We start from the raw sequence: 24,678 nt of genomic DNA, 5'->3' as shown, positions 1-24,678 counted from the left end.
ATCTTTCCGACCGGACTTTCCTAAACCTTTCGAAGGACAAGAAGTCCTAACAAGACGATATTTTTGAAGGCCAAGGATTACCACTCCAAACGTCAGCCAGGTGCAGCAATGTTACATATCGTTGTTTCTTTTTATTGCTTTGGTTAAGGCCAAGTTCAAAGTCGTATCAAGTTCTGTTATTGAAAGGTGTTATGAAAAAGTGACGTAAGGTAAGATGTACTGAACAAAATATGGTCAGCTTGTTTGTTTGTTTGAAGTGAAGTAATTGAATTTACTTATTTGCTTCAATGAAAAAAAATCAAAACCAATAAATGTATTTTTTTATGTAATGGATTACTAGTAGGCTTGATGGTTTAGTAGTTACAATATTTGGTGTTCTGCGATATTAAGCTTCATCTGCACAAATATGTAGATTGTTTAGGTCTGTATATATACATAGCTTTCATTTCAAAACTTCCAGTCTAAATAACTAATTATTTAAATTGAATTCAAATTAAGCAAAAAACACGTTAATTTAGATATTGAGAGGGAAGTCTGAAACCAGGCTTAATTGCATTTTAGATTTCACCCCCCACCCCAGCCACCCCCACTTTGAAATTTCAAATGGCACACCTATATTTTTATACTTATGAAAGAGTATTAAATTGTTTATACACCTCATTCATTTATTTTCGATATTTTGTTTTCTATCATCGCCTGGAAACCTGGATTGTTGTTATTGTTGATTAGAGCTGAAGAGAATAAAGCTACAAAAACTTATTAAGCATTTCATGTATTAGTTGTTTTTGTGTATTAAATTATTTTAAAATGGTGTATACCTGCAAGAGAGAACATAAATTATCCTTATTCATTAAATTTAGGAAATTACACAAAATAAGCTCTATTTTCATTCTACAATCAACTGCTAATAAGAAAAATACACGTTGCCAGGCGACGATAGAAAACAAAAGATCCGAAAATAATTGAATGAGGTGTATAAACAATTGAATGCTCTTTCATATTTACGCATAAAAATATAGGTGTGTCATTTGAAATTCCAAAGTGGGGGAGGCAGGGGGTGGGGGTGAAGTCTAAAATGCAATTAAGCTTGGTTTCAGACTTCTCCCTCAATATCTAAATTGACGTGTTTTTTGTTGAAATTGAATTCAATTTAAATAATTCAGAGTGAGAAATTTTGAAATGAAAGCTCTGTATTTAATCAATCACACATTTAGAATATTAGGTTAAGTAGGACAATAAATTTGTCTTTTTCTGTACCTGCTTCACTTTTAATACATTATTGAGAACGAAATCGGAATACGCATCTGTAGTTTGGAATTCTATTAGTATAACTACTGACTTGGGTAAATTACGAAAGTATTCAATGAAAAATCATATCGTTATGTTTGTATAGATTTCTGTCAAATAACTTCAAGAGTACTTATGAAAAATATGTAATTATTATTTCAAATGTCACAATTTACATTCCACACTCAAAGATCTTGTTCCTTATTTTTATTCAAGGCCCTTAAAGGTGGTATAAGCTGTGATTTTTTCACAAACGTTAGTTTTTCTTGTCTCTATAAACTCACAAACTTTTCTACAACAAAAAAATACTAAATCCATTTCCCTGTTTTCAGATGCATTAAAACTGTCAACTTGTACACTTTGTCAAATTGAAAGTGGCCGGTCTCTTGAGCAGCGAAAATTTTCTGAATCTTTTCGGGCGCGCAGTTCACTACCGTAAACCTCCGTGCGCCGCTTTAGTTAACTGCATAATACAAGGCGCTGATTTGGGCTACCTCCACAGCATGCTTCGAATCTCCGTAATGAATTTTTTGTTTTGTCCTTTCTTTTATTTTTTACAACTTCTTTTAGAGTAATATAATCAAATAATTTTGCTTATGTTAATTCATGTTACTTACAGATAATTACAAAATTGGTGAAAATTTGTGGTTATAATTCCAGGAAATCAAAATATATTTTGTCATCAGAATTATGGTTTTTCTTCTTATTTACAATTACTACGTTTAGGCCCTGATGATTACGGATTTAGATTAGTATAATAATCATATCCCCTGTAGCACAACTTGCAAATTAATTATTGTCAATTATTTAACGATCAACATATTTACTGAATGTTACTTAGACAATAGAGTGCAAAGCAGCAGGGATTAATAAAATAATTAACACAGCATTTAAATATGAAAGCCCCTAATTGTCGTCTTTGGTGTTAGTTCCATCTAGCGTCAAAAGTTTCTGTTAACACGAAAAAATAATAAAGCGAAAAGTATTCTAAGGATAAAAAAAATAACGAAAATGTTATATTTTCACTCATGCATTTAAATGGCAACAAAAAAAAAAGTTTAGTAACTCTACGAAAATTTGAGCTTGCAACCTCACGAACTCGTAGCTATCGCTCTACAAACTACGCTAAAGCCCAATTGTATAAAACTCCCTGACTAAAGATCAATTTTGATCGAAGATCGGAAAGTGAACCGAGTTCATACACTTCTTCTATTGTATAAAACTTTTCTGCGATCAAATTACCTAGGTTCAAATGCAATCTAAGTTCACGTGAAAAGGACTTGGCAACATCGCATAAACAGATGAAGTATGTGATGCGCGGGCCATGTTGTATAGATTTTTCAGTGTAGCTAATTTAGCGACTTTAACTCTTTTTCGACGGCAATTTCTTTTAACTTTTATATTGTTTAAATAGGGATTTAGCGACCTTTTTAGCACCTCATAGTGACAAAATTTAATCTTTCTTTGTTGATAATAAGAAATCTAGCGACTTTCCAACTACTTTTTGGCGACTTTCCAACTACTTTTTGGCGACTTTCCGCACACTCTGTTGGAGACACTGGTTTGTTTTGTGCGTTGTAAATAATGGCGGATAATAAGAAGAAGATTGATCGTTCTCCAAATTGTTATGTTTTGGTGTTTGATACTGCTAAACATAATAAAGCTTTATAAAACGGCAATTTTCGTTTAATAATACAGTTAATTGAAAATTATTATATCCATGAATAATTAATGTTTGTTATAAACATAATATAATTATAGGTTATGTTATTTGATACTGCTGAACACGATAAAGCCTTATAAAATATAAGAATGTTTGTATATTAAGGCAAGAAATTAAAAAAAAATATATATATATATAAATGTATCTACCATATATATTAATAATAATGGTTATTCTTTTTGCACAATCTGCCACTCGTATACTTGAAACAGAAAAGAAATAACTGAACTTGGATCATCTAACTTAATCGGAGAAATTTCTTCAGTCAAAGTTGACTTTAGTTTAAGACAAATTAATCTCAGATTAGACTTATACAACACAAAATTCCAAGTTCAACTAGAACGAGGATCAATTTAACCTCTGATCTAAGATTAAATGGTTTATACAATCGGCCCTAAGAGTTTTACTGCAGTCAGAATTGCATTGTAACGAGCAATAGTCATCCTCCACTTGAGAACCTGTTATACAGTATATAGTGTTTGTGTTACAATATTCACTGTTTAAACACTCTGAACGATCTGTCTGTTTTATATCTCGTATATGAATTATTTTCTCGGAAGATTTTAGTGATTAATAGTTGTGTTCCCCATTATAACTACTAGAAGAATATACGCAATATTTTGAAGAAAACCTGGCTGTCCCGAACGCTCACGGAAATACCCGATTCGAACTTAGTCTTTCAGACGCCGGCCACTTTCATTTCGATCAAGTGTACAGCAACAAATTTGATCAAACTACTTTCTAAACTTACATTTTGCATAATTATTGTAAATTAAGTACCGGTACCATAATTATTATTGTTATTTTTGTCATTGGCATTAATATTGTTTTATTATTGTAATTCTTATGCTATGGTATTATTCGTTCATCACTATTGGGTAGCACATTAATATTAATAATAGCTACATTTATTATTATTATTATTATTATTATTATTATTATTATTATTATTATTATTATTATTATTATTATTATTATTATTATTGGCTTGTCTGTTTTCACAGTTTTATATCAACCTTTCTTAGACTTGACCCGCGCTTTACCAGCGCCCTTTTATTGTATAGTTCAAGTTATTGATTGATCGCCGAATTGTAGGTCACATATCCGTTGTCTTAAAAGGTAATTGAATCGTGAAAACGGCGATGAGCAGTCTCGTCGGGCTTGGCATCACGACCTTTCACCGACTATCCTAGTCACGTCATAATTTGATGATCACCTTTTTACCCATCGCATACGTAACATAGCTCCGTGTTTTCTCGAACAACGAGACAATGGTGAAAAGAACATGTTATTAATGGTAGTTACACGCCCTTTTATGGAATAACATTTTGAAGATTTCGTATTTCGAAGATCCGAGACAATGAAGGAGAAGAAAAACATTCCTTGTGGTCTGTCTGCTTGTAATGAAGAATTAAACCGTATGTCTTAAGTTTTTACAATAATGTAGGAATGCATTTTAATATCGGATGTCATCTCGGCACCCTCTGCCAGGACCTCCTAATATTTCACAATCTCGGATGTTCCTCACTGTGAAATAAGTGATTGTTTGTTGAGAAAAAAATTTAGAGGACCCGGTTTCGCTTCACATCATGGATTTATCTTATTTCGAAAAGCAATATTTGTTATGGCGCTTGTTTTGTGTTTGTGTTTCTTAAACGGCAGTCTTGTATTTTATTATATCTGAACTGCGACCGAGCACGAGCGCTGCTCATTTGGTCTCAAATTTTGTTAATACTACTGTATCTTCTTTTTATATTGCTTGTATTATTTTATTTGTATTTCTCTTTGTTTGTTTTGTAATTATATTTCTTTATTCTGTATATTTGAATTTAAATAAAAAAAAAATTGTGCCATGATCAATGACCCCTACTTTAAATGCATTTCCAAAGTAGATTAAGAATGTGAGCAATTATGTTCAGAACAAAACGCTGAAGACTTGTAAAGCTTAGTAGTCATAAATTGTAAAGTTTAATAATAATAATAATAATAATAATAATAATAATATAATAGTGTTAGTATTACATAGTGATAATGATAAAGATAATAATAATAATAATAATAATAATAATAATAATAATAATAATAATAATAAAATCAAATTGAATAATTTGTCATTTTTTCAACCAAACCAAAATGATAGCAAAGAAAATTATGCACAGACTCAGGAAGTAGAACTGCCTGCTGGAACATATCGGTTGCAGGAAACAATTCGCTTGTGCACAACTAACATTTTCCCCCAATTTATGTAAATAAATATACAGTATTGCATTTTGTGATCGTACTCATGATATTATCGCATAGAAATAGGCCTACATGTAAAATATAAAAAGTACATGATTATTATTATTATTATTATTATTATTATTATTATTATTATTATTATTATTATTATTATTATTATTATTTCAGTTACTATTATATGGCTAGCATTTCTTTTGTTCTAGTTATATTTGTTATTGCTGTAAAATTTCTGACAAAATGTAATAGTTAACAAACATAAAAAAAATAAAAAGAACTCATGCATAATCACAGACTATGTCTGAAAATGTAAATGTAATAAAATTAGAAATGAGGTTCAACGTAAACTTAAGGTTAAGATCTAAGGTATAAAAATTCAAAGAATATGTCATCTAAAGAATTGTTATACCAATAGAATGTTATCCAGAGGACTCAAAACGTGAAGACTATCTTTTCGGAACGGCAACGAGTATCATATTCGAAGAGAACAGCTCACATATGGAGACTGTTACCCTGAACTTTCACAGGATCTCAGAGAATAAATTATTTATCTGATATCAAAATGTAATAATAATAATAATAATGAATAAATAGGCAAGATGTTCTATACACTAGGCCTGAGTTCTATTGTATGACTAATTCATGCATGTGACGTTTATTTCTTACTACAGCTGTGATAATAAGCTAATGCATGATAGGCCTACTTATATTTCAAACTAAAACATTAGGTACGCGTTTTTATTTTATAGGTGTATATTATGTAATATGGAAGCGGATAAATAATAATTATTCGTTTCTCGTTCACATCAAAGCAAACATGTTTTACAATATAGGCCTAATGTAATACCTTACACGGCTGGCAGTGTTTCGTTAATAATGGTTAATAATAATAATTTTCTTTTCATCTGAACTATTACTACAATATGCATTTGTATTTCTGTTCTCTCTATATATTGTCAAATAACTACTCAACGTGTTTGGTTACGGTATCAAATTGTTCCAGTCTTCTCTCATGTCGTGTCAAACTAACGGTAACTAAGCTTGAGTTATGTCTATAACGTGGTCGTTTTAATATTAATAGGATTTCTTTCATTTATCCATTCAGATTGACTTATAAGATACATCAAACATATGTATTAAACATTCAACATTCCATAGTACAGCCGTCTTCTAGCCGGTGCTTCTCCCAAAACATGACGGCGGTCGCAAGCTTCAATTTGTCCCTACTCTAAACTTCTGCGCAGCCTCAGCTATAAGGACTTTGTTGCATCAGTTGCGGACGTCTTTTAAACATAATACTGAATTGAACATATTGCTACGTATCTAATCAGGCCTTCTATTTCTATTGCTAATAAGAAACACTATACACACGTGTGTAAACGTCCCAAACATCATTTTAACATCAGTCATTCATTATTTGTAATGTTAGTATACCAATTTACAAAATATAATATTGAATCATTGTTCCATAGATTCATTTGAAAGTTTAATATTAATCTTCACAGCAAACCCGAAATAATGACGTATAAATAAACATTTTACAAATCTATAGGCTTAACCAATTTGCAACAGTTTTGCAACACAATTAATATACACTTTTACTATATGTATCCGTACATGGGGATGATCCCGAAGACTTCTGACACCTCTTCCTCTAAACTAGTGTATTAATATCTGATTTTAAACCCAATGAACACAATCGCAAAACTGAAACTAGCTGGAACTGTACACTCTACCTTTTTCTGAACGGAAGCTTCAGTCTCAGGTTTATTTGTACAGGGACATCATTTTATTTTTACTTCAATTTTTATTGTACCTGAGTTTTTTAATGTACTTCACTCCCACCCCTTCTACTAATGAAGTTCAACCGTCCTCCACACAGATCCAAGATCGCATATGGCCATATGCAGTCATACTAGCCTTACGGTCATAGTAAACAGTACGTTCCAAAAATATGTTCGCGTTTTCCAGTGACGAAAGAGTTTTCAATATTGCATCATTTTCGCACAGATACTGTCGTCCATTTGTCTACTTCGCATTCCGGTTTTCCCCACCTGCTTCTATTCGTCTCTCTGTAAAGGCTAGTGGCTGGGCTGTCTTAGCTCTTTTCTGAGAACATTAATTTCTATTAGGAATTGGACGTCTACCCATACAACTCTTTAAAATAATTTAAATAAAAGGGCCTCGTTAAGTAATTAACTGTCACGTGATTTCCCCCCTTTTTGCGATCCTGCGACATAACCATTTGGACGTACAGTAGATAGCATGTCTGAGTAATTTTATCTTTTCGAATCGAGCAGAAGTGAAGAATGAATGTGCAGTACGTAAGGTACTCTGAGAGTAAGTATAGAATTATTTCAACATGAGTTACTAGTAAGAAGGACTAAACTGGTAATTGGAATTACACACTTTCGAACTGAAGCCTGTATCGAAATGAACGGCGACCATTTTGAAAATGTGTTTAAATATCCTTATTATGATTATGTTTCAATTTAACTTCATTCTCTATAGTATATGCTAATATGTTGTAGACAGTATAATATACACTGCATAATGAATACGTCCGCATGGACAGCTCAGTTCGTGAGTAAAAACACTATTGTTAATACTGTACTGTATTTTGATTAAACAAAAACCTAATGAAAATTATCAAACTCGAAAGCGTGATATTTCCTAGTTTACGTAAATGGATGAACTACTTTTCTTCCCTCCTATACCTAGTAAAGTGATTTGTTTGTATTTTACGCCAGTATCATCGAACTTCAGTCGTGGAAGGGGGAATCAACCGTTGATCCAAAGGTATAGTCAGCTTAATATTAGAAATGTTAGTAAAAATAAAATGATGTCCCTGTACCTTTTAGTTTGTTAGGAATTGGAGACGTGCAGTTGAGTCACAATTAAGGTCACAAAATAATAAATGTGGACGTAAATAAAATAATAACGTACAGGAAAATTAAACGATAATTACCTGAAATGACATGTGTACCATACTTTTCCACGTGACGAGAAGTGAAATGCCTCTTTACATTGAAATGAAAAATATAATTACTACTTTTTCCAAAAATTAAACAAATAGTCTTTTCCTCATGAAGTGCACAAAAGTATTCGTCTTTCCTTTCCTGATGGTAGTAATTTCTAGACGAAGAAGCCATTTGTACGGCAAAGATTACAGAGGTATTACTTGGAGTTACCTGTCTTCCTACTTTCCGTTAACGCCACTGACGTATCACAAGCAGTGTTTACGTTTGAATCCTACCTTCCCCTACTGAGCGGACTGGTGTGGGGTGAATGAAAGTAGTGACGTCATCTCTCATTTTGAGACAATTGCCCACCCATGATGATGATTTTTTTATTTTATTGGGTTATTTTACGACGCTGTATCAACATCTAGGTTATTTAGCGTCTGAATGGAATGAAGGTGATAATGACGGTGAAATGAGTCCGGGGTCCAGCACCGAAAGTTACCCAGCATTTGTTCGTATTGTGTTGAGGGAAAACCCCGGCAAAAACCTCAACCAGGTAACTTGCCTCGACCGGGATTCGAACCCGGGCCACCTGGTTTCGCGGCCAGACGCGCTGACCGTTACTCCACAGGTGTGGACATGATGATGATGATGATGATGATGATGATGATGATGATGATGATGATGATGAACTCCGAAGATAGAAATCGACTTAATCTTATTTCACCAAGCAACGTTTCATTTCCGTGAAGCAGGTTAGACGGCATCAACCCAGAATAATGTATTACTTTCACAACCATTGTGGGTAGACTGTACTGGCCATGGTTATAATTCTCTCTTCAAGCTCCCTTAGAACGGTTCTGAAGCCCACGCTGTCCCTATAAAGCAGTGGTCAATTCCTCCTCTTGGAATATGATGAATGATGCTTAGACATCCTCATCTCGTGCAGCGGCTATGTATAAGTCGACCTTCACCTCTCTTCCTCTCTTACCAAGGTCCATTCAGCCCAAGGCTTCCTCTCAAACTATTAAAGAATTCTATTTCTGATATTTTAAAATGTGTAGTGAACAAAATGACTGTGGGTTAAGTATTGTCTAAGTACGAATAATTCGATTTCTCCTGCAGTTTTCACCTCATAATTAAAGAGTTGGATTTTAAATTATCCTAAGTATTTTTTTAACTTGTATCATTCAAGTTTCAATTTATCCTTTTAAAGCTAATATGTAACCACAGTATAGATATTCGTACAGTAAGGAAATTTCGCCACTTTTTCTTCCAGACAGACATGCGCACTCGCGCGTATACAGCTAGCGATCCAAGCGGAAAATAACTAACAAACACTAGTGGAAAACTCAGCTGTTTATATATTATGGTGATGATACAGAAGCGAAAGATTTATTAGAAGGATGAGGGTTTCGAAGGGACCGTATTGTTCAGACTTTAATTTGCAGCAACAGCTAAGGACAAAACCCAGAATTGCATTTTTTCGGTTTCCCCAAAGATAAAAATTTTATACGTATTTTAGTGTAGGCCTACTGGCTTACGCTCGGCATGTGTTTTTAAAGTGGTTAAGTTTTGGGATATCTATTTATTTCGTTTAATTGTTAAGTTAAATTCTGCTGTAATGATTTCAGATGTAAAAAAGTGGGTTATAAATATTCGACGAGAAAACTTGCTAAAATGAAAATCAATCTTTCAGGTATAACTCCCTGTAAAGTTGATTTGAATAATTTCGAGGGAAAAATTGTTCCGGGGCCGGGCATTGAACCCGGGACCTTTTATTAAACGTACCAACGCTCTACCACTGAGCTAACCGGGAACTCTACCAGACACCGATCCAATTTTTCCCTTATATCCACAGACCTCAAAGTGGGCTGACAACCGTCAAGCAACCAACATTGAGTGCACACTAACTCTGTGTGACTTAAATTCTGGTTTTCTGTAACGTACAGTGACGTGTATTATGCAAATCAAACTTTCAGGTATAACTCCCTGGAAAGTTGATTTCAATAATTTCGAGGGAAAAATTGTTCCGGGGCCGGGAATTTCCCTCAAAATTATTCAAATCAACTTTACAGGGAGTTATTATCTTTCGAAGCATATGTCTCACAATACAATACGTTCATTAGATTTCACACAAATTACTGAAATCGGGTCCGTCATTTTGACTTTCCCTGTACATTATCCCACATGTTCTGGTTCCGGTACTCTTCTAGGGCTTGTTGCAAAAGCATAGATACTTCCTGATTTCTTCAATTAACTGTTCATATTCAAAATATGTGTCTTTCAAATGAAAATACGTAGAAGACAGGAGTTCTGAATGCGCATTCTGCTCCTGCCGTAACAGAAACGTGTCCAATGAATGCCCGTAACAAGGCGACGTTTTCAAAATATGAGAAGTCTCTCCGCAGTGCTTGTGTGGCCGAGAATCCACTAGACAGAGAATTCAAGTGTATTTGGTAGAGAATCCAAGTGGCCGCTAAAAATGTGATGGACTGGGGGTGTGAAGTTGTCAAACAGGAATGAATAGGGGAGTGCCATCTTTTTACAGGGTTGTATTCTAGGGTTACTAGAACTAAAAGAGCTGCGGAGGGAGTTTTCGATTGCACTGTATAACCTACTAGAATCAAACACTCCGCGACGCAGCTAAGATAGCGAACTTTGCCAACTTAGCGTACGCAGTTCTTTGTGGCTAGTCAAATTGTGAATAGATAACTATATTATATTGCTAAAATAACGTTTATAGCGCTCTGCGTGACTTCGGCAATATAGTATATGTATTCAGTAAATATATGTAGGACAAATAATCAATAATAGAACATATAAATTGCATTAAATTTATTTGACTCTCAATCATATTTACAATTCTTATTAATACGAGCCAATTCGTTAAAAATCTGAATATCTCAATGCCAGCCAGCCGAAAATAAGAATGTTTCATGCAATTACAAGGATTCTTTCACCTTTTTTATTCTCCTAACATTAGACGAATACACAGTGGGAATCCCAATCAAAACCTAGATTTGGCATGACACCGAACACCAAATGTCACACTAACAAAGGACAAACATCCATCCATTACGGTAGGAGAAATTCGAACTCGCGATCATAGGATCCACGGAACGTTAAATCTACGTCAAACTGCTGCTTAGACCATGGTTGTTGGCATTCAAATTTCAGTTGTGTAATTGTGGGATGGGTCATGTCAACTGCACGGTTTACATTTTATAGTATGCCCGTCTCAAGATATAAATAGGCCTACACTTTGTTTAATGTTTCTGACATCCGACATAACATTTTAAGTTAAGCGTTCACTACATCGTATCGGACGAATCGCATGGATCGAAAAAAGACCATCTTTACTGTAATCGATATATAACCGCGTTCACTACATCGTATCGCACGCACCGGCTATCGGTAAATCCGTCCACGTTTCTCGAATAAGCAACTTTTCCGATGCGTGCGATCTTGGCCTTCTTTTATAAATCAATTTTAATTGCTCAACTGTTACTATTATATTGTGCCATGTTCAGTGTCGCGCCAAAATAGCAGACCGAAAACTTATTTCGCTTGTAGAAAACTGCGAAGAATTATATGATTTGAGGCATTCCCATTACAGTAATCAAATCGTTTCTTAAATAGCCTATATATTATGCAACCAATATCTCTTTCGTTTCTTCCTCTTCAGTTAATAAGTATGAAACAATTACGAATTCTTATTGGCTAACACTCATGATTAATGGGCAAAATATATTGTCTTTAAGATACTGCTGTTTAGAAATTGTAACGACCTAATTGCGAAGCATGCTGAGCTAAGTTTGGGAGTTATTTCTTTAATATGATTTTTCCAGTTTAATGTATTATTTTAATATGCAAACCAAGAAATTTGGTAGTTGATGTTTGTAGTAAGGGTATATTGTTGATAGTTGTGTCTAAAGTTGCTGTCTATAATTATGATACTTGTGTCATCTGCAAATAGTATAGAATAACCTGTTCCTTTTATTACCGGGCCATCAACGTTTTCTACTGAATTATTTCATATTCTTATGTACGGCTATTGATTTTTAATTAATTTTTTCTTCCTCCTGAAAAATTATTTTCTGTGTTGTCACATAGAAGGTTTCATAAAAACAACGACGATATATTATGTAATCAACATCTCTTTCGTTTCTTCCTATTCAATTAATAAGCATGAAACAATTACAATTTCTTTTTCACTATCACTCAGAATTAAGAGACCTAACCTCAAAATTCCTCTGTTTTCAATGTCAATGCCGTACGACGTATGTATTAAACCAAACAGCTGATAGAGAATCCGATGAGGCGATGATGTAGAGCCGTTACAGTGAACGGACTCCACTTTAAATATCATTTCGTGCGATTCGTCCGAGGAGTGCGATACGATGTAGTGAACGTCTACCTTTAGGCCCGTAACACACTTGAAGAGTTTTCGCTAGCGAGAAATGTGTTACGAGAAAGAGGCGAAGAGCCTTCCTCCACACACTTGGCGAGTTCGCGCTATCACAGATCACACCTCGCTATGATCATCTATGCACTGCCTACATGCAGAAAGCATTTTTCTGATTATAGTAATCACTCGCTGGGGGAAATATTATATGTTATGTATTTACGTATATTGTCGTACTTAAATATATCACCTGTAAGTGTATTGTCGTACTTTACAAATTACGAACGAACGCTTTGTTGAATCTGAGTATTCAGATGATGAGGAAATGGAGTTACATGAACATATTTTGTTCATGAAAAGAAGAAGTAGGCCTAAAATTAAAGCCAGAAATATCTGAAAATCACATTTTATCTTACGAAAATAAGGGCGAGTTTTGGACACTGGTTTCGATTTGAATGATGATACGTTTAGGCGTTATTTCAGATTCAATTGACCACAGTTTTTTTTTTTTTTTTTGCCATTCATGATATGATAGAGAATTCTTTGCTATATTCTGATTAAAAGTACGTAAACTGTTAAGAGATATAGATACATTATTTCAAATGTTTAATCAATACTATTAAACCTCATCAAAATAAAATATAGCCCTATTTATTTTCAGATAATCTGATATTTGTCCCCAGATTTCTTCTTTAAGTTTCGTGTTTTTGTAGTTTTCATCCTGTGTATCATATAAATAGGTCTACGGGTGACATCGTAGAAATTCGATAAGTTTTTGACTGCAATTATCAGCCACCTTTCCTCATTTTCAAATAAAAACAATACAATTCATCGCCACCTGTGATATCTTTTTCTACATTCAATCGTCATAAAGAGTATAAATGTCAAACATCTTTGATAAATGTAGGCCTATCAAGAATATTCGCTGAGCTACCGATTCCAGCGAGAAACTCGCGCGAGGTTTTTGCCTCGAGCGAGAATCTCTTCCAGTGTGTGGACGTCCATTTGAATCCATGTTATCAATTTTTTAATTTTCTCGCAACACATTTCTCGCTGGCGAAAACTCTGCAAGTGTGTTACGGGCCTTAGTAGGAAAAGGGACGTGACTTATTTCAAATCAGACCTGCTAATCTGTGACTTTTCAAGAAACAGTGAAGAACCAGACACTTAGAATCAAGCACCTCGTCTCTCGAACTAGAAATCAGAACATTTTCGAGCGATTGTTAATAGGATCCTTTCTCCGGAAATGAGAACCTGTCGTCAGTTTTGTGATTCTCTGATATTTCACGGTCAATTTAACTATAAGCCTGCTTCTCTGAAGCAGTCGTGTGGAGCTCCTCGTGACTTAATCCGTTTTAGAATCTGTGAAGTGAAAAGTAGTGGTAACCAGATCTCGAGCGCCCTCACATAACTTGCTCCATTACATCCATTGCGGAGCCAAACAAGGTCACCGCGTCGACCCTGACTTACAAAGTCGTGTTTGCAGACGGATGCGTCGCTCACATGGTCGTGTGGTGTCTCGCAGACGTCTAATTTCCGAGCAGTGAGTATGACTTTCAAGATATCACTCAGTTTCACGTCATATTAGTGTTGATTCTTTGATATATTTCAAACAAAATGTTTAATACAGTTTTGCTCGTTTCTGCTTCCTTTTCGTGACAAAAATTGTTTTATATGAAACATTTCATAGCGTGTTTGGGGAAGCCATTGATTTAATTAGCAATATGCTCGGTCAAGTAAAAAGGAGTTTAGAAATATATATTTCTAAGTAAAAAGGAGTTTAGAAATGAGTATGTCATTGCAAGGACTGATATTTGAATATTCACAATTTAAAATGAGTTAATACTGAAACATATAAAATATATTTCGGCACTGATGTTTCAACGTTTGTTCATTTAGAAATGCTAGTAGGTTCTTTGTTTGTCTCAATGTATTACCGTCTTTAATGACAAATTGTATAAATTAGTTATGAATAGGTCTACTGGCTTTACACGTGAACGTTTTAATTGGACACAACTTATATACTTACCCATCCATAAATAATTGCATAAGTAAATATATATATATATATATATATATATATATTTCATTTAAGTTAAATTTAAATATTCAAAACTCTGTAAGGAGGAGAAAAATAATGAGCATTGGTTTTTACCTGCTGGACGAAAAATATATTGTGAAGCAAGAAAGTAGGTCAATCTAGAATTTAGATGCGTTTTACTTATTGTGAAATAGTAATATGCGTTACAAGAGCGGTATGTTGTAGTTTTCATGTTCGAGGAAAAGTTTGAAAAAGCGAAACGTAGTTCAGCTTTTTTAATTTCCGAGAATTGAAAGAAAACATACCGCTCGTGTATCGTACATTATTTTGTGCGAAGATCGTTTATTACATACCTGAAAGAGGAATTTCTAATTAGTTGCAATGAAATCTCCATCTTGGTTTCTGTTCAATGACGGCAAATTTGCAAGACAAAAATATCTATCTTCAACATTGTTGCTTTAAAATGTTTTCTGTGTTTATTATACTCCAGCAGGCCGTGATATACGTCTGTCTTTTTTTCCCCCAGTCTATAAATGCGAACTTAAAACAAACGGTAAGGTTATGTAATGATTTATTTTTCATTTTAATATTTTAACACTATTATTTATATAACATATTGCAGTAATAACATAGGCATCTGGAATCTTGTTGATTTTTTCACGGCTTCCTTAATGTTACTTGCATCACGAATGCAGTAACTTTAATGGAGTTTTAGAGTTTACTTAATTTTTGCAAATATTTAAAAACAATAATTAACAGAGCAATTTAGGTGAAATTGCAGTGGTAAGTTTCCAATTTATAATTATTACTATATTGAACGTCTCTAAAAATAATATGTTAAAAGCCTAAAGCAGTAAAATGAATGTCGCGCTTAAGCGGTAAGAAGAGGGAAATTGTTATGTGTGTTAGGTTAGGAATACTGAATGTGGAATTTTAGACTTACCGCGGATTGGTTTTGTGCGGAAACCAAGCAAATACGCACGATCTCGCACAAATAATCTTTTGTGGCCCATAAGGTGGATTTAAATAAATATTTAGTTTGTTATTAAATCCACGTGACAGTATACTTTGTACGTGAGTAGTATTCTAATTGTTCAGTGCCCATACAGGCAGACACACGAATAAGTAGTTGTAAACACACGAAACCGAGCGGGGAGACAAGTCAGGGCTCTCCGTTCCAAGCAAAGTTAGTACAGGGACATCATTTTATTTTTACTAACATTTTTAATATTAACCTGTCTATACCTTTAGAGAACCGGAAACACCGCTTGCTCCCCCCTCCAAGACTGGAGTTCGATGATACTGGCGTAAAACACAAATCACTCTACTAGGTATAGGAAGGAAGAAAAGTAATTCATCCATTTACGTAAACTAGGAAATATCGCGATTTTGAGTTTGATAATTTTCATTAGGTTTTTCTTTAATCAAAGTACAGTACTGTATTAAGAATAAGTGTTTTTACTCACGAAGTGAGTTATCCATGCGAACGTATTCATTATGCAGTGTATATTATACTGTCTACAGCACATTAGCGTACAATATAGAGAAAGAAGTTAAATTGAAAAATAATCATAATATAAATATTTAAACACAATTTTGAAAATGGTGGCCGTTCATTTCGATACAGGCTTCAGTTCTTTTGTGCATATTATCGCACTATAGACTATTGCATCTAATTCCAATTGCCAGTTTCGTCTTTCGTAATAGTAACTCATGTTGAAATAATTCTGTACCTACTCTACGTACTGTAAATTCAATCTTCACTTCTGCCCGACCCGAAAATATAAAATTACTCAGACATGCCATCTACTGTCCGTCCAAGTGGTTATGCCGCAGGATTGTAGAAAGGGAGGAAATCACGTGAGAGTTAATTACTTAACGAGGCCCTTTTATTTAAGTTAAATTAAACAGCTGTATAATATTACGTAAACTTTCAATTCCTAAGAGAAATTAATGTTTTCAGAAAAGAGCTAAGACAGCCCAGCTATTACAGAGGGGCGAGCAGAAGCAGGTGGGGGAAATCGGGATGCGACGTAGGCAAACGGACAGTTCCTGTGCGAAAATATGATTCAATATTGAAAGCTCTTTCGTCACTGGAAAACGCGAACATATTTCTGGAACGTACTATACTCAGTAACTCAGTACTGCTTACTATCTGCGGTCTTGGTTCTGTGTGGAGTTGGAACTTCCTTAGTAGAAGGGGTGGGAGTGAAGTACATTCAAAAACTCAGGTACAATAAAAATTGAAGTAAAAATAAAATGATGTCCCTGTATAATCCATGCACAAAGCTATTTTATAGTATGATCCCAACTTGCACTCCAAGTAACCAAACGCAGGATTTTGCGGGTTCGTTCTAGCGCAGATGCGCGTAGTCTGAGAATTTACGTAGCCTGATAGATGAAATCACGTTTCGTCTGAGAAAAATGTAATGTTCAGGATGTCATTGTTTTCAGCCACGAGTTCTGAAAACGTTTTAGTGTCTGATCCTTTCTGAGAAATCAGGCTCTTGCTGTTGCTGAAGACGAACTGAGCTTATTTGAATCGTTTATTGTAAAAACACCACAACCGACATTTTTTACAAAATGCGTTTTTTGTGGATTTTTATTGCCAGCATGAATGCGCATCTTTTGATATAAAAACCTTATATCTAGCATGATTGTAACCTGCAAAAAATTGGACGAGAAATATGCATTTATTGTAAGAACCCCATAATTAGCATCACATAAGGTGTTGTTCAAATAAACTAGTCTGCCGCAATAGCTAACAGCAGCACTGTCGCACACCAACAGCTGATTCCAGTCCCAGCCGAATCAGTGTTTTGTTCTGTCTACTGCTGATTAAGTGTTGTCCTTACTATTATTATCTGTTTTGAGTATTCTGCTACAAGATGGTTAGTTAAAGTGATGAAAATGTTGCTATTGAAGATAATGAAATGCGTAAGAAAAGAAAAAAGGGCGTTAGGAATGATGAAATGTACAAAAGAAACGTTATAAAGAAGGCAAAGTTAAAAGGAAAATCTTATACACCCAACAAAGGGACTATTAAACCTGAAGTTCAAATTGGCCCAGGTTGCAAGTAAGTAAATGGTGTGATTGTTTTAGAGCTGTAAGAACATGATACAGTGCTAGTAAAAAAGAAGGTAAAAGGTATCCCCGTAACATGTCATGAAGGCACTTGGGGGGCATGGAGGTAGAGCCCCATGCTTTCCATGACCTCGGCACTAGAATGAGGTGGTGTAGTCGGCACCACGCTCTGACCGCCTTTTACCCCTCCCCCCCCGGGAAAGACCTGGTACTCAATTTTATAGGAGGCTGATTGAACCTCGGGGCCGTTCTGAAAATTTGGCAACGAGAAAAAATCCTGTCACCACCTGGGATCGAACCCCGGACATTCCAGGCCGTAGCCAGCTGCTCTACCAACTGAGCTACCTGGCCGCCGATACAGTGCTAGTATTTTAACTTATCAAAGAATTGTATAGTTCTGATAAGAAAAATGTGTTGCAGTAGAAAAAAAAATAATTTTTTGGATTTTATACTGTAGTTTTTACATATAGATTATAAGGTTTGTTCATACTTACTTTCATTCACTCTGATAGTTGGAAAAAGACAATGCTGTGCTTAGTATCAGTTTGTTTGTTGGAAAAACCCCATAACATCCTAATTAATGGTGAATAAACCTCATATTTAGCAACTAATATCACTTGTTAAATTCATTTTGACAATTAAAATAAAATGAATGAAACTAAACAGTTTTTATTGGTTTCCCAAAAATTTTGTTTTGTCACTTGTGAGGGTTTTAGAAATAAACGATTCATTTACATTAAATCTCTAAGTTGCTGTTTTATATCTTTAGTGAGCAATAGTTTGGGGCCCCCTACGAGTGAAAGACACTGTATTTTGAAATATTAATTAATTTAGAGTTAATGACAAAGCTGTAACAGATACTTATTAGTTCTGCGTAAACGTCAAAGACAGCGTTGGAAGCAAAATACCGAAATAAAACGTGCTCATTGGATGATTATTATGAGCGTGAGTCAAGGATTGAAATACATAAAAAGTGCGAACACCGGTTTGCGTAGTTCCATACATGCAATGAGAACAGGTTTTCGTAAAATGCAGAACTCGCAGTTCTTTTCCATAAATATTCCCATATCGTAAAAGCTTACATTCTCGAATTGCGTAGGCCAGTGGTTTTCAACCGTGGGTATTCGAAGATTTTCAACCGTAGGTATTCGAAGACATGCCAGGGGTACGTAAAATTTAAATAAGTTGTACACACAGTCTAGTATATACAGTCACGAAACTTAAGTTGTGAGGGTGCTAGAAACAGTAGACTGTGCTGGTACTATTTCGCATTGTCTGTAATGAGGCAATATTAGCGATCCTAGTGGTTAGCAACTATCTATGGATGCATATTTACTACGTATTGAGCTTCGTGACTGTATATACTAGACTGTGCTATACATAAACACTGAATAATCAGGACCAGATTCAGGGTTAACAACAGAAGGTCTGGTCATGAGATCGTAGTGAGAAGATTTAATTTTTGGTTGCAGAAAAAAAATGTCTATTATTTCCTAGTTCTAACTTTCTTTACTCAACAACTTGTAGCTGTGCTCGTTACACTAATATTATTGTGGTCCTATAACCAAGAATGCCATTTCAACTACTGTCTTCCTCCGACTAATTTAACGCTGGGACCTGAGGTATTCTTGCTATCGGTGCGGGGGGGTTGCAGGTAGATTCTTTTGTTGCTACAGCCAAGCCGAGCCGAGCGAGTGGAAAGTATTAATCGTCCAAAAATATGCAGTCTTCAGTTTGTAATTGTTGCAATTTTTGCTCAAACATCTCCCTGATGTTAGCTATGTTAATATTATATGAATTACTCATATTAAATATTTCACCGTTGCAAGTCATTTTTAAGGAAACATGCTGTGGAAAAGTTTTTGGTTTTATTCTGTTGGAATTTTAGAATATGTGTGATTGGTATGTTAAAAAACAGATTCCTATAATGTCATGCGAAAATCATTTGTTGGTGATATCTTAAAATACAAATCAAGTAGTTTTACTTCTCAAGTGAGTTCAGCAGTACAGTATATTTAAATTGATTACTTTACACATTTAATTCAATTCTACTATTCACTAAATTTTATAGTATGATTCTTCTTTTCATTTATATTATTGTAGTTTTATTATGAATTTTATTTTTATTTATTTTATTGTATTTGTATTTCTGGTGGTGTGATGGCCTTAACTTCACCAGAATAAATAAATAAAATTTTCTGAAATATTTTCCTTCTCTGAACACGTAAGTACGAATGGTTGTATCTCTATCTCGCCAAAAATACGTTAGAAAACTAATAGGCATACTGCTCTCGTAAATTGGGCAAATATTTTCAGTATGATTGTACTTCCTTCCAGACTGGCCCTGTCACTGTTCCCTCCCACTCCAGTACCGCGCTAGACTAGTCGGAACCGCATTCCTCTCAGCACTAAACTCCTCAGAGGATGACAGTACTGTCCGCATTTCACGAGAAGATCCTAGCAAGGATCCGACACGGAACTGGCTGGTCAATGACTGAGCCTTGTTTGTACCAGCTGACTAATGACACCACTCCCATCCACCTGCTCCTTCAAGAACGCTGAGTTACTGGCTTACTCTCTCCTCTTACCCCGCAAGGACCATACTCCCCTCGCAGGGATCCTCTCGTGACATTTGGACAGTACCTAGTTGTGAATAATCTAATGCCACTTGAAAAATCTCCATTTCCAGAGATAGCAGGAGCGCCGGTCTCTTAGGTGTGACTTGCGCTGTATTACTTTACTAGTATTATTATTGTTATTACTAATACTGCTACTGCTAATATTGCTATTACTGCTGTTGTATATAAGTGAAGGGCCAGCAGGACCAAAAGTTTGAGTGAGAATAAACCATACCAATTATACCAATTATTACTGCTGTTACTGCTACTGCTATTACTGCTGCTGTTACTACTGCTATTACTACTAAGCACTTTACTTTGTAACCTTTGAAGGTTCACGGCCTTCAAGGTTCTACAACGAATCATTTTTGTGGTATGACATTGTTATACCATGCTCAACATTAACCAGATGTAATACTAAGTAATTTGTGGTCCACCGTTGTGGAGTAACGGTTACCGCGTCTGACTGTTAAACGAGCGGGCCCAGGTTCAAATTCTGGTTTGGGGCAAATTACCTGGTTGGGTTTTTTCATGGGTTTTCCCTCAACCAATTGAAGCAGAATTGCTGGGTAACTTTCGGCGTTGGACTTCGGCCTCATTTCGCCATCATTAATTCACATATCATCGTCATCCATGAATCCATACCATATCTCGGGTTTAGTTCACAGTTCGGCGTGCTGTACTTGTACAAGAGCGCGACCGTTCGGCTACCCAATCAGTCACAAAATAGTGGTAAGCACAATAAGCCTCAGGCTGTAGTGTAAGCCTTCGGGTCCCTCCTCCGTACAAGAGAGAAAAAAGTAATTTGTGGCCAGGATTTATGATTTTCTTTCTTCGACCACTGAAGAAATAACTCCATATCATGGTGGCAGTTAAATTAATAATAATAATAATAATAATAATAATAATAATAATAATAATAATAATAATAATAATAATAGAGTCAAACGTAATACTTCAACGTTCATATGATTATTATTATGATTATGATTATGATGATTATTATTATTATCATTATTATTATTGTTGTTTTGTTGTTTAGTCAAATGTCCGAAGACAGGTCTGGATTCCACAAGTGACACCAACAAGGGATCACTCATGAAGCAACTAGGTCAGGAGATAATGGGGTAGTATGGCCAGTTGCTTTTCCCCTCCATTGCATACATCGCTGACTAGATACATATTACACTAATCAGACTTCAGATGTATACAAACAATATTGTTCTTCAGACATATCATCAAGTGAGATGTACTGCCTGATAATAGATGTACAGTTTCCCTGGAAAATAATGAGACGATTGAATATTCCTAAGTCTCAGATGTAAAACACTGCGCATGATCAGAGACCAGAGCACTGATACACAAGATAACGAATATTGAGTTACTTAAATTCAGGCTATTTGGTTTGTTACTAGCATCGTTCCAGAATTCACTTCAAAAACTGCAAAAAATGATAATATTACGTAAATAAAAGATAAATATATACATAAATCGTGTACTTAAATCGACAATGGACCTTCATGACTAGATCGATACTCCGCACAGAAAGGAAAACTTTCGTGTCGTTTCAATAGCTCAGACGCTAAAACTTCCGCGTGTTGAGTAGAAGAGAGCGAGTTCGATTCTTAGTCTACGTCAACGATTTTTTTTGTCTAAATAACGTTGAAATAGCTAAGTAACGTTGAAATAGAGTTTTACAAAGTCCTCAGATTAAGTGTTAATGATCACAGACAATACAAAATTACAAGTTATAATATTATAAACGTTAATCTAATGAATGCATTTATATACACACATATACAATGTAAATGCATATATATTAAAAACTAACAATTAAAATGAAACTAAAAAATATTCCTAAGCCACACAGACAAACTTTTACAGAGGTTTAGAGTCCTTAGGCTATGTCATTTGTTGAGTAATTATTACAATATTTTATTAGTAGCTTTCCCAAATGTGTAATAAATGCATTCGCACGAAACAATTTTTGTTAAAAATGTGGCTTTGGATTATTTTATTCTCACCCCTTCATTTGATTTTAACTATTTTATCTACGTGTTTGCATTGTGTTTAATTTAATGTGCTTTCAACTTTATTCATATTATGATTGAATGAAAAAGGACTGTTGCAGTTATTGACTGATTACATATATTAATACTAATTATTAAATGCATCTGTTAAGTAACCAATTGCAGTATCTTTTGCAAAATCTTGAATGTTTAAGTTGTCAATAATATTTCTGTACTATATAGCCTACTATAAGATGTTAAAAGAATTTTCAATAGATTTGGGATCCTCTACTTTAAAATCACTGGTTTTAATGAAAAAATGTTTTCTTTCTTAGGATATCTACAAGTTCAACTTTAATAATATTCCGAATAGCTTTAATTGCATTATCTGAATTTTATACTTTTCTATGCAAATGTATTCTATTTCCCTCTTTCATAATTGAAAAAGAGAAGGATAGCCACCTATGCCCACCGACGCCATCGAATTCGAGACGAATTGTGGGATCAAGTTGTTGACACCTGGGAAGATCTCGCCGGGGATTAGAACTTATTCCACAATCTCGTGACATCCATGCCGGACTGACTTAGAGCTGTAATAGAAGCTGATGGCATGTGGACAAGATTTTAAATTAATAGGTCTCTTTTTGTTTCGAATGATTTTTGTTTGAGGAAGAATACTTTTAACTTCCAAGTAAGATTTATTATTTTTTGACGAGGTTCAGCCCACTTGTAAGACCCAGAAATTGGGCATAAATTATTCATATTTTTCGACAAATTAGATAGTCGAGGAACTCTGAAGAAATTAATTACATCTCAATAAAAAAAAGTTTTACCTGGGATCGAACACGAGACATTTCGGTTAAGCAGTGGAACCGACACGCTGCTATATGAGCTACCGAGACAAGACAGTGACAGCAGCAGTCCAGAATGTAGATCCCTTAGCAGGCATTTGCCATTCGGTACACAGAAGCAATGATATTTTGTGACCCGAGCTATGTTGTGAAATCGTGGCCTTAAATGGCTGTCTTCTTCGTGATCCTTATTCTGGTCCTTGTCCTTGTTGTGGTCCTTGTAACAATTCTTGCTGTATTTCTCATGTTATGTATCGTTACGTCGATATCGAGTGAACCGCGCTATAGAACTTCAACTTCCGACGACCAAGAGTCGTCTCATTCCTTTTAAGGGTAACTGAACGTATCATCCAGAACATCAGATGTATCTCGATATCAAAGTATTGTTTCTTTCTATGTCTTAGATTTATTAAAATCACCGTCTAGCTCTATTTAAGGAAGCTTCAGAATTGATTTTAAAGCACCGTTGAAAAGGTGTTATCTAGTCTCGTCAAATTAAATCTTGATTCCTACAAATTGATTTCCGTAGATTGACTTCGTCTATAAATTGCTGTTCTCATAATATAGTTTGTGGACGAAGTTAACCTCTCAGTTTTGTTTCGTACGTCTTTACAATGTTACTGATTCTCCAACAGATTATGTACTCACGTAGCAGAAAGTCTTTTGTCAATAGCTATACTATAGAATGTTATTCGCTTCAGCGACTGTTACGGTGAGCTGAACAGCTTTCTGTGATATATCAGAAGCGTGGCACAACAAGCCATAGTTGATAGTTACTACGTTTCCTTTATTAGAAATTGGATGGACTTCAATGGGAGGATTATTATTTGCTGGGGCTTAGCATACAACATAATATTCTAATATGATACTCGTATCGCTGAACACAAAATGTTCCGATTAATTGTTAACGCATGATGGAGGAAGATTATTACATAATGACCTCTCCAACAATGGTCCGAGTTAGTTAAAGGTCTTGTACATCTTAAATTGTATACTTTGACAAATTCAGCTAGTTATCTGAAATCTCGACTCAACGGATTCGGAATGATTGCATTAAAGGCGGTTGGATGCTGCCGAGACTATCGTAGACAGGGTAGCAAGGTTGCCAGATAAAGGAATCGCAACCGTCGTACCAGCGTATGAAAATTGTCGTACTTCAGCATAAAATTGTCGTACATTTCTCAATTTTCTAATATATATAACTCTAGTCCTCCGCTGTGTGGTAATGGTTAGCATATTTGACTGTGAAACGAACGGTCCGATGTTCAAATCCTGGTTGAGATTATTTTCAGGGTTTTCCCTTGACTCATTAAGACCAAATGCTGGGTAACTTTCGGCGCTGGAGTCATTTCGCTGACATTATCACCTTCATGTCATTGACGCCAAATAACCATTGCAGTTGATAAAGAATCGTAAAATAAACCTGTATTCCGACCAGGAGAAAGTCTCAGGGGAA

General features: G+C 35.0%; 1 protein-coding gene across 5 annotated transcripts in view; it reads left to right on the top strand.

Annotated features, from left to right (window-relative positions):
• Positions 1–24,678, top strand: part of LOC138690940 (prolyl 4-hydroxylase subunit alpha-1-like) — a 310,277-nt gene that overhangs the window by 104,402 nt on the left and 181,197 nt on the right. The window contains exon 1 of one of the 5 annotated variants that reach the window (XM_069812518.1): positions 14,081–14,162. The exons of the other annotated variants lie outside the window; for them this stretch is intronic. The gene's annotated coding sequence lies outside the window, so the exon portion shown is untranslated. Of the gene's footprint in view, positions 1–14,080; positions 14,163–24,678 lie in introns of those variants that run through there. 5 annotated transcript variants of the gene reach the window in all.

Source organism: Periplaneta americana, chromosome 16 (genome assembly GCF_040183065.1).
Source record: "Periplaneta americana isolate PAMFEO1 chromosome 16, P.americana_PAMFEO1_priV1, whole genome shotgun sequence".
NCBI lineage: Eukaryota > Metazoa > Arthropoda > Insecta > Blattodea > Blattidae > Periplaneta > Periplaneta americana.
The sequence above is the reverse complement of the archived record's forward strand: the minus strand, read 5'-3'. Positions and strand labels throughout refer to the sequence as shown.